Below are 18,100 nucleotides of genomic sequence, written 5' to 3' on the forward strand. Positions count from 1 at the left end.
TCACTTATAAGGTCAATAGAGGGTCACAGCAGTGGAACTTTTTATTGTAATATCCACCTGCATTCCTGAATCAGGCACAAATTAACTCATAACAATTACTTATTTTCTGAAAACAATGGCAAATGTTCCTGGGAAGAGATGAACCAAATAGCCATTGGAGCATCTTGGCTGCCATTTGTTCACTACCTCCAGATAGCTGCAAGTCACACATTCCTTTCTGAAAAAAATTGAAATTCCAAAACCTTTGGAAAAAAAGGCAGCAGGTGCTGTAATGCAAAGCACACCAATATGGGTGTTCTGGGTCCAAGACTTTACAACTATCTTCATTTGCTTGGATCTTGGTCTCTTCATCTCTTCCAAGAGACCCATAGGCCAAATGTAGCCCAACAGACCACATGCTAAGACCTCCCTTTCTCAGACATGTTGTTAAACTATTTGTGCTTCTGTTTTCTCATCTGTACAATGGGGATGTTCATTGTATCTCTTTTATCAGGTTGTTGTATGGCAGCTATTACATATAACATGCTTAAATGAGTGCCTGTCACATAGGAATGTTCAATTAATTACAGCTGCTGCTGTTGTTATTTTTATTTTTCCTGAGGATTTTGTCCACAGACTAACTAGTGATGGGTGCCCCATTGCTATTATGCCTGACCACTATAAATTTCATGAGGTTTGTTGGACAAGGTTGTAATTATAATGAAAGATGAACATAATTAATGATAGTATTTTGAGACACTCAAGTTCAATTCCACTAAAAGTAAATCATTAAACTGGAATAGCTTAAAGCATTATTGAATAAGGAAGAATAAAGCTGACTAAAGCCTGCAGGTAGTACCCGACTCTTTTTTTTTTTGCTCATGGCCAATATTCATGCTACAAGAATAACTTAACATATAGCCTATACATGCCTAGATTTCAAATCATGAGGAAAAACTGTTGAAAACACATGAACAAAAGAAAAGAAAACACATAGCTATATCCTATTTGGTTGAGTTTTAATATTGCTTCGAAGTCAGACATTCTGAGCTTCCATAGTTTGGGCTCCAGAAAATTCTGAGCTGGAAAGCAACCACTTCTATGGTGATCCAGAAGAAAATTACTATTTAGAACAAGAACAGATTCGTTTCTTCTGCACTCTTGCAGAGTAGCATCAGATCAGAGATAATGCTATTTATTTAGAAAAAAATATTCATTGTATTGAAAACTCATTGTGAATGCCCACCCCCACCCTACCTCAGGCCATAGTCTGGAAGGATATGCAATATTAGAAGCAAATCGCTCTACACAAGTGAGAACTTTGAATCTCAGCAGGTCACCCAGGCAAGATGATACAAAGAGATTAGAGATAAGCAGAAGATAGGAGCTTCAAGAAGGAAAGCCAGCCTCCCCATAACCTCATGTAACCAACGGGTAGCCAGAAATTTTAGGACAATGATATCTCTTGTTCAGTTTTAAGCTGTTGTCCACAGAGTGCTATGCTATAATCCCTTCAGTTACTGCAAAGCGTCAATGAAAGAAAAAGAAAGACAGCAGAAACCAAGAGCAATAGTGAGGAAACTCACGGCAGCATGGACAGAGACATGGAAACACCACAAAAATGCACAGGTGGGATTTTCCCACAACAATAGCTCATTTGAAATTTAAAATAAAAGTGGACTCCAGAAGGTGAGGGGACTGGGACGTCCACACAGCTGACACTTGGGTTACATGTGAATGATCCATTCCTACACAATGGAGAAATACATCTTCCACATGATGGCAAACATCCCTGAATGTTATCTTGTGGTCTTTAACTTTATCTTACCATTGTCTGATTTGTTTAGCACTTGCTTGGGCCCCATTCAGGACTGTTATGTTCTATTAGTTTATTATTATAGTTACACTCCACTTCTTAAACAATTAAGTCTACTACAGGTCCACGTTTACATAACACAATGACTGAGTACTGATGGGCAGTCAAAATTAAAGCAGTTTACACAAAATAGAGTTGTATTTCAAAAGAAAAAAATAATTTACATGGTTTTTTTTTGTCCTTTGGTGTAAATTTCTCTTCAGTATGTAGCCAATATGAATAACATTCAAAACTTCATCAAAACCAAAAGTTAAGCGTCAAGAAATACATTTATTCCGCAAATATTTATTGCCCATCAGTCATATGACTGACACTGCTAGGAGGAAGGGTCAGAAAGATAAATACTAAATGGTCACAATTTAGTTAGGGAAAGAGAAATGAAAAAAAAATGGCGACAATGTAAAGAGGTATAAAGGACTCTGGCTTGAGGAGATGCAAAAAATTCAAAAGAAGGTGACAACTGGAGTAAGTTTTGAAGACTTCATGGGGTTCACCAAGGCAACAGGAAGGAAAAGGCATTCTGGGAAGGCAAAGGCATGATGAACCTATGAGCAATCACCACTTGAATAGGAAACAATGGGAAACTTGATACGTGGGGAAATCAGAAGGAGAATGGGGAAAGGCAGGCAGTGCTGGGATTCAGAAGGTCCTTGCATGACTGAGATGCTCTGCCTTTAATCTGACAGATGGCGATCCAGCAAAGAAGATTAATAAAAACCAGATGATTAAGAAGATATATTGCTTTAGAAGGATGGGTTGGAAGGAGACAGGAATGGAATCTTGAAGTCCAGGAAATATGAACTACAATAATGACTGTGGGAGCAAGAAGATAGTATCATTATCATGGGCTAGGTCAGAATAGGATGCCTCTGCTTTATTCCCTGAGCCTGGTTGCTTAAATCTACTTGTTAAACTTGCCTAAGGGAAGAGGGTAAAAAAATTTACTTTCACTTTTTTTTTCCTGGACAATTCCCAAATGAAGAGTTCCATATCTAAGCAATTTTTTCTGCTTTCCTGAATTTTTAACTGCCTCCTGGAGCCATCTGCATTAATTAGTTCTACAGCCTCTTAGATTCCCGACCGAATTGCTAAACAGAAAACCTTCAGCCTCCACTAAGATTTCACCAAAGGAGGGCTCTAGGGCTGGGTCTGCAAATGGCAGTGAAGGGACGAAGTCCAATCTCTTCTAATGTTCTTGATTTGGAGAGCAACACTGTTTCTACATCCCTGAGCTAGATTGATTTATAACCCTCATCTCCCCACTCACCCCACCCCACCACCACCACTGACCTTTACTACCCCAAGCAGTCTCTGGAAAGCCAAGGTGTATTCCTATCGTCTTTACATGGAATCCATCCAAAAGATATTTTGCCAAATCCCAGTGAAGTTTAGAGATTCTTGTGGGGGATTTGCAAAGCTTTATTGTTTATAGATCAGATGCTCTCATTTTGTTTCTCTTCCTTCACTCAGACTTTGGGGGAGAGCTCAGCTTTCAGTTTGATGCTGAGTTATCAGTTAAACACCTTGTCCCCAAAGGGCTGTCTTAGAATCTTTCATGAATGATGCTGAAAACAGTCTCAATTGACTCAACAAGATGGCCAAATAATGCACTCAATGAGGACTCATCTGCTATAGCTGGGCTGTATCTACATATACTAACTTATTTAGGAGGAAAGTTAGGTTTAAATATTGCATAAAATATTTTAACAGAAAAGTAGTTATGACCTGGATGAAATTCAGCTAATTATTTCTAAACCTAACTGCTTTTTTTTTGGTTTATTTTTGAGTTAACCATATTGTTTTTTAATATCTGTGCATGGGTATCTCTTACATACCATAGTCAGAGGAAACCTGAAAATGATGGTTCTGATCAATACTTCCTCTTTTTTCTTCAGAATAAATATTAAGGTCTATGCATTCTTCGTCATGCAATTCTTCCTCTGCTAGAAAGATCCAGAGGAAACATCTGAATTTATCCCGTAATGGTGTAAATGGGGTCACTAAACGAGGCCACTAAAACCCAGAGAGATTAAGTGACACTCAAAGTCACACAAGAATTATGTGGCAGAACATGAATTCTACCCAGGTGTCCTGGTTCTTTGTCTAAATCTCTTTAGCTACATTTCTTCTTCTTCTCCTTCTTCTTCTTCTTTTTTAAGGAAGACTTTATTTAGAGCAGTTTTAGGTTTACAACAAAATTCACAGGAAGGTAAGAGATTTCCTATATACCCCTTGCTCTCACACATGCTTAGCCTGTCCCATTGTCAACATCACTTCAACAGAATAGTTCAATTTTTACTAAAGATGCACCTATAGTGACACATCATAGTCACCGAAAGTACATAGTTTGTCTTAGGGTTCACTCTTCATATTGTATATTCTATGGGTTTGGACAAATGTCTAATGACATACATCCCTCATTATAATATCATACAGAGTATTTTCACTGCCCTAAAAACCGTTTGTGTTCTGCCTATTCATTTCTCCCCTACTCCTCAGCCCTGGAAGCCACTGATCTTTTTACTGTCTCCACAGTTTTGTCTTTTTCAGAAATGTCGTATACAGTTGACCATTGAACATCAAGGGTTTGGGTTGCATGGGTCCACTTCTACATGAATTTTTCCAATAAATATAGTCGGCCCTTCGTATCCATGGGTTTTGTATCAGCAGATTAAGTCAACCTCAGATCAAAAACAGTTTGCATTCACAACCACTATTTCTCAACTGCGGATTCCCAACTGTGGATCGAGAACAGTATTTTTGATCCAGTGTTGGTTGAATCCACGGATGCAAAAGGCTGACTCTGGTTAAGTTTTGGGGCAGTCAAAAGTTACATGCAGATCTTCCACAGTGTGGAAGGTAAGTGCCCCTAACCCCACATTGTAAAGGGTCCACTGTAGTTGGAATCACACAGTATGTAGCCTTTCAGATCAGCTTCTTTCACATAGTAATATGTATTTAAGATTCTTCCATGTCTTTTCATGGCTTGACAGCCCTCCCTTTTAAAAAAAACACTGAATAATATTCCAAGGGCTACACTCAGCAGTGGGCTGGGTTATAGTTCCCTAGCCAGACTGCACCACCCACTTGGGTCTGCAGATGAGCATAGACGTTGGTTGGGACTATGACTTGGGCTATTTAGGTAGGAGCTAGGTTGGCCAAGCCCTCAGTGCCAGGTGTTGGAGACCACTTCCTTCTGCAACACAGAGTCCCAGTGGTGCAGCCCCGCAGACTCTGCTGCAATCCCCATGGGCAAGGCTGGAATGGGGGCTCCAAAGAAGCAACCCACAATGCTGGCGAGGCTGAATGTTCCTGTGTCCCAGCCACCTTTTCCCACTGGAGGAACCAGAAGTTCAGGGGACATCTCTCGGTGTGGTGCTGTACCAGCCTGGGGGAGGGGCAGTGTGGTCAGCGTGTGGCCACTTTTTTTACCCTTCTGCTGTGGTCTGTCACATCTCTGTGGTGCAGGATTGCTCCAACCTCACTCTCCTGTCCTAGGGTTCTCTCAGTGGTATCTCCTTAAGGAACAGTTTTAGTTGTGTTTCTTGTGAGGAGGGGAGAAGTCAGGAACAACCTATATTGCCATCTTGGTGACGTCACTCCTGAATACTATTCCATTGCTCAGATGGACCATAGTTATTTATCTGTTCACCTACTGAAGGACATCTTTGCTGCTTCCAGGTTTGGGCAATTGTAAATAAACCTGCTATAAACATCTGTGCAGAGATTTTTGCCTTGATAAAAGTTTTTGACTCCTTTGGGTGAATATCAAGGAGCACATTACTGGGTCATATGGGAAGAGGATGTTTAGTTTTCTAAGAAATTGCCAAACTGTCTTTCAAAGTGATTGTACTGTTTTTCATTCCCACCAGCAGTTACTGTTCTCCATCTTCGCCAGCATTTTGTGTTGTCAGTGTTCTGGATTTGGAATACTGTAATAGATTTGCAATGCTATTTCACTGTTGCTTTAATTTACATTTCTCTGATGACATGCTATGGAGCGACTTTTCATATGCTTATTTGCCATCTGTGTATCTTCTTTGATGAGGAGTGTCTGATAAGGTCCTTGACCAATTTTTTTTAATTGGGTTGTTTGTCTTCTTAATGTTGAGTTTTAAGAGTTCTTTGTGTTCTTTGGATAATGGCCCTTTTTATTCTTGCTTACATTTCTGTATATGCAAAGTACATCTTCTTTAAAATGCATAAGAAAAAGCAAACACAAGTAAGCCACAGGTTTAAGACTTCCTCAAACAATTCCACCCATCTATGATGATATTCTAGTTAGTAAAAATCATAATTGTGCTGATTCGTGTGTTCATATATGCAACCAACACTTGACAGGCATTTACCATGTGCCTCGCACCAGGCTAGGCATTGAGAATAAGGATGAGATAACACAATCCAACCTCTTAAGGATTTCACAGTCCAGACATCAACACACACTAAAATAATGGATAATATGTGCTCTAATACTGGGATGTAAAAAGTCCCGGGATGCAGAGGAGGGAAGGCTGAAAAGTAAAGAGGACAATTTAGGACTCTGACTTATGGCTAGATGTTTTCCAGAGGAAGAAGAAAAGAAAAGGTATTTTAGGCGGAGGCCAGCATGAACACACATATGAAGCTGTGGATACGCAGACTCAAGAGGAAAAGGGTGGTAGTCTTCTGGGGCAAAGTAAACAGAGCCTGGTTTCTGCCACCCCTCAGCTAAAGGCTTTCTGAGGGTGAGCACAGGGTTTTCAAACCTATATTGGTAATTCCCATCTCCAGTGATCTATTTAAGGCTGGCCTACTTTTTCTGACAGTAAAGTGGCCTAGAAGGGGAAATTCCTGCTCAGAGGGTGCCCTCTCTTGGTAACAGGTCACCTGAGGCATTTCTCTGCAAGAAAGAAATAATACATTCCTGATTAGAACTGCCTACCTTCATCCTCAGGCCAATCTAAGAAAATACAAGTTCCCTGACACATTACTTTAGTTAACAATAAGAATAGATGTGGGGAAAAGCCACAGACTGAGGAAAATTAAGATCCAACAGGGTGAGTGACCTTAGTCCTCTGGGCCTCTGTTTATAAAATTAGTGGATTACACTAGGTGACGTTCATCTGTTGTTTCTCTGACAGTCCCTGTCTTCTAAAAAATGTGGCTCATTGTATCTTGACTGAATATAAAATGTTTGGTTCTTAGACCATATTCACAGGAGTTAATAGCTCTGGAACAACTGGAGAATCCCCACCAGGAAAAAAAATGTTGTTTCTGGCTGTGGCAGCTTTTAGTCTCTGAATTTTCCATAGCAGCCAGAGATAATTGGCCCAAACAATTTTCCCTTTCTCTTCTCACATTTTTGGCAGTAAAAAGCCTATATGAGATGGTAAATAGTGTAAATACAGCAGAATCACAAGTTATTCCTGCAACCTACTCCCACCAGCATTTTAAATTACAAATCTGCCAAACTACACATCAACCAAAAGACACTTTTTGGGTGCATTATGGAATTCAGAATATATCTTCTTCCTAAATGATTTCATTTCTCAGGCTTTCGATAAAACGAGCTTAAGTGTGCTGAGGGCTAGTTGACTGAGATGAGGAGAGAGGAGACCCTTGAAACTTGTGCTATCTTGGGATTTGGACGTTCCCCACAGATGAGTCTAACAAGTGCATAGAAAAACAGTTCCTGGAAACAGAGGAGGAGATTGAGAGATGGAGAGGGGAGAGAGAAGTACAATTGATGCAAACTGTGAGTGGCCATGTGGAAAAAAAAATAGTTTATTTTTTCAGTTGTTGCCAAAAGAATGTCACTGGTGATATAAAAAAGTGGAAAATGAGAAAACTCCATTATCATCCAAAAATCACTTGTCCATTTCCTGCTCTGCATGGGAAGGAAAACTGGAACGCAAACCTCAGACTTACACGGGGTTATGGTCTTTTGGTGCCCTCTTCTGTTAGGGAGGGACACTGCAGCTGCCTGTGCTGAGGCGAGAAACAAAGCCAACGCGGCATTTGGCCCTAAGCCTGAGACTTAACAAATAAGTGTTAACTGATAAGAAGAAAAGACTGGAGAGAGCATGAGAAGGAGAGAGGGCACAGGAAATTCTCAAGTTCTTTCCAAGCCTGGAACCAGGGTTGTGCCCATAACTCAGAAGAAAGCACTGCTCTTCTGAACAGCCCCACAGAGCTGAAAGATTAAATGGGTGAAATGCCTAATGGAGGGCAGCTGTTGATATCACACAGCTAAAGAGTGTTTGATGAAAGAGGAAAAAATTGAGAGAGAGAGAGAGAGAGAGAGAGAGAGAGAGAGAGAGAGAGAGAGAGAGAGAGAGAGAGAGAGATTAACTGGCCAAAACTATGCTTCCTTCCAGCCTGTTATCTTAGCAGAAATGTCTAATTCTGCTGCTACTCATCTAAAAGGTTTTCATCATTTGCATCAATCCTCCAGAGATTTTCGAAAGTTTTATGTTTGAACTACTGACTAAGGTGACAAGAACTACTGTATTTTGACTTGTTATGGAGTCTTATAAATTCTAAATTGTTCTATAAAGTGTTCGTTGTGGTATTAGGCCATTTAAATCCAGAAACCTTAGAACCTTATGTGTCTAGACTGGGGAATTTTCAATTAAGGGCAGATGGGAAATGCCTATTCCTCATAACTATAACGGGTTATTATTCCCCAGTTTGTTTCATTTTACTTAAAACTTCTTTTGTGGCACAGTCGGTCATAGTTCAGTGACTGAACCAACACTGTTAGTATCACCCTACCATATGTGCAATAGAAGCTGCTAATTGATGAGTGAGAAATCTTTTACGTTGACCTTTACACTCCACAGCAAATATTTGATTCAGTACCAGGATGGTTGAGAGTACTCTGACTCCCTTGACAGATGTCTTGAAGTTACAAGAGTGTATCAGTTAGGTAAACGAGGCTGACATAATAAATAGACCAATAAAAGCTATTGTCTTGCCTGTGTAACAGAAGGGAGGGTTCCTTCTCAGCAGGCAGCTCTCTAGACAGCGATTCAGGGCCCAGCTTTCCTCCTTCTTGTGGCTCTGCTTTCCTGCAGGCCCTCATCACCATCCTCTGCATCTAGTTGGTAGAACCAACAAGCCCAGAAATGGCCCCCATCATTTGTGCTTGTTTTCCATTGGCCAGAGCTCAGTCATAAAACCACACCTAACTGCAGGGGAGGTTGTCACTGTGTGCCCAATAACAGGTTTTGGTCAATAAGCAAATTCTAGGCTATTGCTACCAGATCTTTAGAGGCCAATTTATCCTCTACTTTCTGATAACTCAACCTGTTCAAATACCTCATTATTACAAATCTTTCGTATCAGCCAATCACAAATACTTCTAAATGCTAGCCTTAGCCTCATAGTACCTCTAAACTGCATTTCCCTTATCTATAAAATGGCAATATAACAATTATAATGTAACATTGTAAGGAACAAATGAACTAACATGTGTAATGCAGTCAGCATGGTGCTAGCCATTAATTAGAATGACCCCATTTAGTATTTCCTTCTTTTATTTGGCCGTTTCTTTTTTCTTTTTTTTTTTTTTTTCGTTTCTTTTTTCGAATCAGAAAAGACCAATAAATCTCTATTGTATTTTCATTCTGTTCGAAGTATCATATGTAGTAGATGTTTTATCCCTGCCCTCATTGAATTAAATCTGTTTTGAAGATGAGACATAAAACTGATGAAAAATTAAGTCCTAAGACGACTTATATAGAAGATTGAGCCATCAATAGAAGAGTTTTAACAAAGAAGTACATGATTTTAATTCCAAAATTAGTTGTGTGCGTAATGAATTTCTCAGAGGAGAGATTTAATGTAAAACTTTATGGGAGAGGTAGACTTTATGGATTTTGTCTTCAAGAGTAGATTTTAGATAAGGACAATAGGCAAGAATGAGCACAGAAGGCATTACAGGAAACTAGGATGACCTATAAAAGAAAAAAAGGCAAGACAGGGTGGAGGGAAGTAGGGAAAAGTTGAGAGACAGTGGTTGATACAGTTTATCTAGATATAAGTGAATAATGAACAATGAAGCTGGAAAAGTAGGTTGGTGCTAATGGAAGGCTAAGCTAAGACCTTGTCCTTGTAGGCCAGTGACTAGCAAATCTAAATTTGCAGAAAAAGCCATCGATAGACAGGATAGGATATATAAAAGAAGGTAGAAGTTAAAAGCACAGGCTCCAGAGCTACGGCCTAGATTCACACCTTGGCTCTGCCACTTAAAACATATAACCTTGGGCAACTTTTTCAACCTCTCTGTGCTTCAGTTTTCTCATCTATAAAATAAGGTGATACACTTTCATAGAGCTATTATGAGGATGGAATGGCTCAATACATGTCAAGCAGTTGGAAGAGAACCTGGCACATAGTAAGTCAGTATCAGTTACCATGGTGATGAGAATGACAGTGGTGATCTGCCTCTTAAGGAATCCTTTGTTATTTCAGGATTGAACTCAACCAAGTTTACACGATTGCTACTAGCAATAGGACACTTTTCTCTCTCAGCAATAATGAACTCCCGGAACCACTGAACCCTTACACACCTTTACTGATCTCATGTTTCCCATTTGGCTCCATGTAAGTAGACCCAGGTACTTTGAAAGCTCAACCCAAAGCATTGCTTTTCCCTGAAGCTAGGTGTGCTAGTTTACTAGGGCTGTCATAACAAAAGACCACACACTAGATGTCTTAAACAACAGACATTTATTTCCCCCACAGTTCTGGAGGCCAGAAGTCCAAGATCAACATGTCAGCAGATTTGGTTTCTGCCTCTCTCCTTGGCTTGCAGATGTCTTTCTGTGTGTCCACATTCCCTTTTCCTTTAAGTCAGATTAGGTTAGGGCCCACCTTAACAACCTCATTTTAGTTTAATCACTGCTTTAAAGGCCCTCTCTCCAAAGAGAGTCACATCCTGAAGTACTGGAGGTTAAGCCTTCACCATATAAAGGGGACAATTCAGCTTATACCTCTAGTCTAGGCTCTTTCTCTTCGTTATAATATTTTCTCTAATCCCTTGTCAAGGAGGTCTTTTTTCATCACCATTACCTCATAATAAAGTTGTAGACTTAATCAAGAAAGGCAGGCGGCATATTTGTGAATCGTTCATTTATCCATCCATTCCCTGAATATGTATCCAGTGCTTCCAATGTGCTGCGTTCTGGGCAGTGAGTGAAACAAACCCCCTGCCCTCATGAAACCTGCCTCCTAGTGGCTGGCGGTGTCATACATCTAACAAAATACATGACAACACTTAGAGTACGTCAGATGGGAACAAGCGTTCATGGAGAATAATAAAGCAGAATAAGGGAGAAAGGAAGCACCCTAGAAAGGAAGGATGACGATTTTATAAGGGGTGGTCATGGAAAGCCTCTCTCATAGGGTCACAATTTAGCAATGACCTGAGAAAGTCAAGGAACAAGCTGAGCAGATAATGGCAGGAGGAACGTTCCAGGAAGACAGGACAGCAAGTGCTAAGATCCTGAGGTGAGGTGGAGGGTCCAAGGGACAGCAAAATGGCTGGAGTGGGAGGGAGGTACTTGGAAATGAGAGGAGGGAGGGAGGTTAGAGCACTGGTACAATGCCCTACCGCTGCTGTAAGAATGTAAGCTTTTACTGCCGTGAAATGGGAAATCATGAGAAGGTTTTGAGCAAAGGAATGACATGGTCTGACATGTTTAAAAGGCTTGCTCAGGTTGTGTTGAGAATAGACTGGGTGGGGGGCAGTGGGGAAAGATGGAGCGATAGGTAGCCACAAAATAATCAGGTCAGGAGGCAACAGTGGCTTGACACAAAGTGGAAGCTGTGAAGATAGTAAGAGAGGTTTAGATTCTTGATATATTTTGAATGTAGAGCCACCAGGGTTTTCTGTTATTCCATCTGGTGCTCATATCTCCCTCTGGGTTGCTTTTGGCATCGTGAAAATTAGCACCATCAAAATTTCAGTTGCATCTGAACATTCTCTATATCTTGGAGCCAAGTATACATTTTAAACCATGCATGTCCTCCCAAGTCCAATCTACTTATCAAAATAAATGAATACTAACGTTACATAAATCCTACATTGGAAATTGGATAAAGTAGGCATCTTTAACCATCTATACCCTAATCACAGGTTATAAAAAGTCCAAAGCCAAAAGGAATGCAGAATGCCTCCAGATGGTACGATATTCGGATAAGGAACTACAGAATGTCATCATGGGTATGAAACATTTTCTAACCAGAAAATGGAAAGAGAACAGAAGAAAGGAAGGCAGACCAGGGAAGTGATGAAATTTGCTGTCCTTAAAAATGAGTGGCGGGCAGGATGCAATTATTTTTTTGTTAACGATTCTTGTCAATACTTTCAAAAGCAAGCTAAAAAATGGTTTTCTCTTTAATTAAACTCAGAAGCTGTAGCTTTTGAGTTTTTCTTATTTAAGATGAATTTAGCATAGCTCTACTCATCTTTTTCATCCCTGATTTTTGTTCATATAGTCTGAAATGTTAGCTCAAGACAATTTTAGTAAATGAAAATTATTATTACTATTACAGTATTATTTTTATTGAAAACTGACCATCTCTAAAGACCCTGGTTCCCCATCAGTCTTCTCAAACAAAAGCTGATTTTTCTTCCAGACTCCATGTGGTAGGCTGAAAAATGGCGTTTTAAGAAGGCCACACCCTAATCCCTGAAACTTGTGAATGTTACCATATACGGGAATTCTTGCAGATGGGATCAAATTCAGGATCCTGAGATAGAGAGATTATCCTGGATCCCCTGGGTGGGCTGAAAATGTAATCACATGTATCCTTGTAAGAGTGAGGCAAAAAGGAAATTGTACACACACCGAGGAGATGCTGGCTTTGATGATTAGTGATGTGACCACAAACCAAGGAATTGCCAGTAGTTTCCAAAAGGTGACAGAGACAAGGAGAATATTCTCCCCTAGTATCTCTGCACAGAGGGCAGCCTTGCCAACATCTTGATTTTGGACTTTGGACTTCTGGCTTCTAGAACTGGGAGAGAATACATTTGTTCTGTTTCAAGTCACAAAGTTTGTGTGAAATTGTTAGAGCAGCTGCAGAAAACTGATACACGTCCACATACTTCAGGACCTGCCTGTTACGTGAGTGATTTGTTACCCTGAATGGTTACTTCTCCACGTGTTTTTCCCCTTTCTCCATCTAAATCCTGAGCTGGTGTGTATACACTTGTGAAGGACATGTCATCAGACTTGGCCACCTTTTCTTTTCACTGTCGGCTAGCAACCTCCTGATCATCCCTCCTCTGTCATTAAGCATTTTAGCACTTAGTCACATCATTCTCTCCACTCTTATTCTTCACGCTTCTTGGAAATTTCAACAATACTCTGACACGGCAGATTTTTTACGACCTCAACTGAAAACGTATGCCCTTCACTCCACGTCAACCCTATACACTCTCATGGTCCTCCCTAAATCATGTCTCCACCAATAACCATAGCCCCTCCAAAATCTCTACTTCAATCATGCCCCTCCCTAACCATCACTTCCAATTCTCCCAGAATATTTTCTCTAATTCTCTACTCCAGTTCTCTTTTGACTACACAGGGACCGCCATTGCATTGACTCCACCATGTATAATGATCTACACACATACACCCCACATGCCCTCATTTCCTCCTTATACAGCTTATAAGCTTTGCTCCAGTATTAGAACCATTTGCTTCCTAACACCCTATTGTCCCTACCTTCTGTTTTTTTTCACATGGTTAAGCTTCCAATCTGTTTAACCAAACTATCCGCCTACGTTGAGCTGAACTTCTCACTTTAAATTCATGACAACAAATCTCAAATGGAAACTCAACACAGCCCAGCAATCCAGCGCTACCTCTCTAAGACATTTGTTTTCTCTTTCCCCAAGATAAATATTTCAAAACTTCTTTTCATTTCTAACATACCCTCACTCAATTGCTGTCAATGACAGACTCATTCCTGTATGCCAAGGAAACCACCTCAGGAATCAGATGAAACCAACCTCATCTTCCCACCACTAAAGCCAGTCTCAGCCCATTTACTTTCTCTTCTCTCTTGATACAATGGAAGAAAAGGTCCCAGCTCCTACTTGGGACCATCCCTTCCATGTTTACTCTGGATCTCATCCCTTCTCCAGGAAATTGCTCCTATAATTTTTCCTTTTCTCTTATATTATCAATCGCCCTTTCTTAACTAGACTGTTCCCTTTGGCTCACACACATGCTTTAACATCATTCATTAAAACACCTCTTTCCCTCCCACACATCCCATTTCTCTGCAGTCTTTCACAGCCAAACTCCTCAAAATTATCTATACTCATTGTCTACTTCCTCCCTCCCCTTCTAGTCTTTCCTCAACTTACATTTTGAGTTTCATTCCTCACCCCCATCCCTCCATGAAAAACTCCTTCCATTTTTATCAAGGTCTCTAAACTATTGGTCAAATCTCTATTCTCATGTTACCCAATCACCTAGCAGCTTTTAATCCTGTTGGCCACTGCCTTCTTTAAACCCACTTTTCCCTAGATTTCCCTGATATCACCTTCCTGGTTTTTCCCTTACATCACTGGCCGCTCCTTCTCTGTCTCATTTCTTGGCTCCTTCTTCTCTGCTCAACCTCTAAATGTTGGAATGCTCTGGACTCTGTCCTTAGTCCTCTTCTTTTTCCTATCTACACTTTCTTCTGATGTCATCTCACCCAGTTCCCTGACTATGAATATTACCTATATATTGATAATTCCAAAATCTGTACCTCCAACACTGCTCTTCCCAGTAAGATTCAGACTCAGATATCCAGCTGCTTCCTCAGCATCTCAAATTTAATCAATCCTAAGGAGAACTCTTGATCCGTCCCCAAACCAGTCATCCACATATCATTAAATGGTACCCCCAGATACGGTACCTGCATATAACAAGTTGCTTGGGTCAAAATCATCCCTATGTCTCATCATTTACATCCAATCCTCAACAAGTGAAACATATATTTCTAGAATCCAAGCCATTTCTTAGTATCTCCATCAATATTCCAGTTCATGGCACCACCATATGTCTCTTCTACAACATTTCATCAGCCTTCTTTACTGATCTCTCTGCTCCCACTCTTGTCTCTGTGACGCATTCTCTGTAGATCTCCACACAGAGTTTCTCCAAGATTAAGTATGAGCACTGTCGTTCTATTTAAAGCTCTCTGATAGCGTCCTATGGCAATTAGAATGAAATCCAAACTCTCTTGAATAGCCTAGCAATCTCTGTGTGGTATGACCTTGCTTTGGTACAGCTTTGCAATTGAGATGGGATTTTCTCCTGCCCATTGTGCCTTCTCTCAATATTCCTCTTATCGTTTGCTCCCTTTATTTTTTTAATTTTTGTTTTTCTTCCCCCCCCCCCAGACTTTATTGAGATATAACTGACATATAACATGTATCAAATCATTACACTGGACACCTTTACCTTTTACTTGTAGGAAATAACTCCCGTGATGTAAGGTACCTCCCCCCCCCACGCCCCCCTCCTTCTCCACTCACTTCTCTTGGACTGAAGATGCTGAGGATAGCAGGATGGCAATAAGGTTATATGTATCCTGGGTCTCTGGTACAGAGGCAGATGGTGCGGTTGGTTGCAGAAATGTCCAACTATCCGTAAACATTCTCTATGTCATAACACAAGGCCTGATTATGCCTGTAGTGAAGATTGTTTAGATACTTCTCAATCCAGCTCCATCTACCTCGTAGTGAGTCAAGAGTCTTCTCAAATTTTGGTATTAGGTTATCTTTCAGTCTTATTCTAATGCATCCATAATTTACAGGCATGACTCAAGTATACAAAACCTACTTTCCTTCATTTCTCTATAATTAAAATAAGTTAATTCAGAAGTCCTCATGTCTGCCAATGGTGAAAATTCAATTTGTCAATAAAAAGTAATTCAACTCCTTCTTGTTTAAAGCTTCATCCTTTGGGAAGTAAATACTTATTCAAATTTTGGACTCTCCTTTTCTCCTTCTTTGTCTTTTTCTTTCTGGGAATCATCTAAGATCCTGGGGTCTTAGGTATTGTCCCAGCTTTGGGGACATGTAGTCTACCTATTATCATTTGCCTTCAATGTCCCTTAATGTGGTGTGGCTTGTTCTTGGGCATCAAACTCTTTACCAGTTGTATCACTACTCATGTCCAAGCCTCCAGTTCCACAGTTGTCAGATCTGCTCATTCTGTGATGTTGGTAGAACCAATCAGACATCTCTCAACTCTTCCATCTAAGTTCCACTTTGGAGTCTTAGAGGTAGTCCTCCTTTGTCCAGTTCGCCACCTTTCTCAGACATAGTTCTCTATTATTCCAGCACAGTGCTGCTCAGTGTCATATAGGGCATGAGGCTTCTCCAAGAACCTGACCATCTCTCAGGGATATGCTATGGAATCAGACCCCAAGCCTTTCTGCCTTGAATCATCTGGGTGAGTCTACAGTCTCTCCACCTATAGGTGGGGGGGTGGGGAGGGGAGGGCCTTCATAGGGGCACATTAATATCTAAGCTCTTGTTACCTCCCCTTGGAATTCCCCTTTCAACTCTTATTGCCTTAAGAGTAGGAAACTTGCTTACATTCTTCACTGTCTCTTTCCTATATTTTGGCCTACGGTATAAATTCTATGCTCCTGGTCTCTTGATACACCAAGCCAAAATTTTATAATTTTAAAAAAGGCCTTTGCTCTTCCTACAATGTCTCTCTCTAAGTCTATGGACTTTGGTACATATTTATGGAAGTCCAAAGGAGCTCAAGAATGATGAATTTGACTCTTCCAGGCTTATCTCTTCTGAGAGTCACTACCTTTAGAAATCCTGGATGATGAAGGAGACGAGAAACAGTTCAAATAATTCTTGGGAAGGGGAGAGGGCAGCAGCAATGCCTTAATATCTTACAAATATTTTCCCCTACTACACTGTTTTTCATTTCTTTTATAGGTTTTTACATTTTTCTGTGTCTTCCAAAAAATTATACTGGGAGGATATAAAAGCCTACACCAGGGACTGCCAGCCAGTTGCTATTTTAAACTGAAGGTCTTGTGTTTATTTTTTTGGAAGCAAATTTTTATGGAAGCAAATCTCACATATAGGAATTTTCTTTGATCTCAGGCATTTTCTTCATAGAACCATACCTGAGAAGAAGAATCTAGGAACCAAACCCATGGCTGGAAGGGACAAGCGCCAAATGAAAGTAGAAGGAGGTCTAAATGAGCTTAGTATAGTTCACAGTTTGCTCCAAGCCATGGTTTTATGTAAGCTTTCGATAGATGGTATATTAGTTTCCTAGAACTGCTGTGACAAAATACCACAAACTGGGTCACTTAAAAAAAAAAGAAATGTATTCTCTCATAGTTGTGGAGACTAGATGTCAGAAATCAAGGTGTCAGCAGGGTTGGTTTCTTCTAGAAGCTCTGAGAAAGACTGTCTCATGTCTCTTGCCTAACTTCTGGTGGTTGTCAGAAATCCTGGGCATTCTTTGGCTGGTAGATGCCTCCCTGCAATCTTTGTTGCTATCTTCCCATGGCATTCTCCTCTCTGTCTTCACGTGCCCTTCTTATGGGAGCACCAGTCATTGGATTTAGGACCCACTCTTATCCAGTGTAACCTCATCTTAACTAATTATATTTGCAAAAACATTGTTTCCAAATAAGGTCACATTCTGAGTTTCCAAGTACAAACGAATTTGGAAGGAGGCTCTATTCAATCCAGCACAGGTGGAAAATATATTTTTGAAGTTGTTCTGTGATAAAATGTGGCCGTATTTTTTTTTCCAGAAGGTGAGCCACTCACTAGATTCTGACTGGGAATTTGAAAGGGGCAATGGTTTGGGAGTGGTGTCAGTTCTCTTAGTGCAAATTTTTAGGTCAAATAGACTTGTGAAAATAGGGATAGCTAGCATTTGGTTTTTATTATTATTGCCATTCTCACTTTTGTAGCATCTGTATTATTGAGCCCTCTTTCATTTTCCTCTCTATATAGTTAATAGCTCCAGTGGGGGGGGGGGGAACCATTAGACTAGAATTCAAAAAAACTTGGCTTACAGTCTTATTTCTGTCATTTACCATCTGTAGGCCCTGAGTAAGTTGCTTCCTTGAGCTTCAATGTCCTCAACTGTAACATAATTAAACTTACAAATTTTTTTGTAAGTGTGAGACGTTTTTTACCTCCGAAGTTATTAAAACTTAAACTACACGAAGACGTTTGGGGTATTGCATTTTATTGAGGAAGCA

The sequence above is a fragment of the Rhinolophus sinicus genome, chromosome 12 (assembly GCF_057876585.1).
Source record: "Rhinolophus sinicus isolate RSI-liver-muscle chromosome 12, RSI-T2T, whole genome shotgun sequence".
NCBI classification, from domain to species: domain Eukaryota; kingdom Metazoa; phylum Chordata; class Mammalia; order Chiroptera; family Rhinolophidae; genus Rhinolophus; species Rhinolophus sinicus.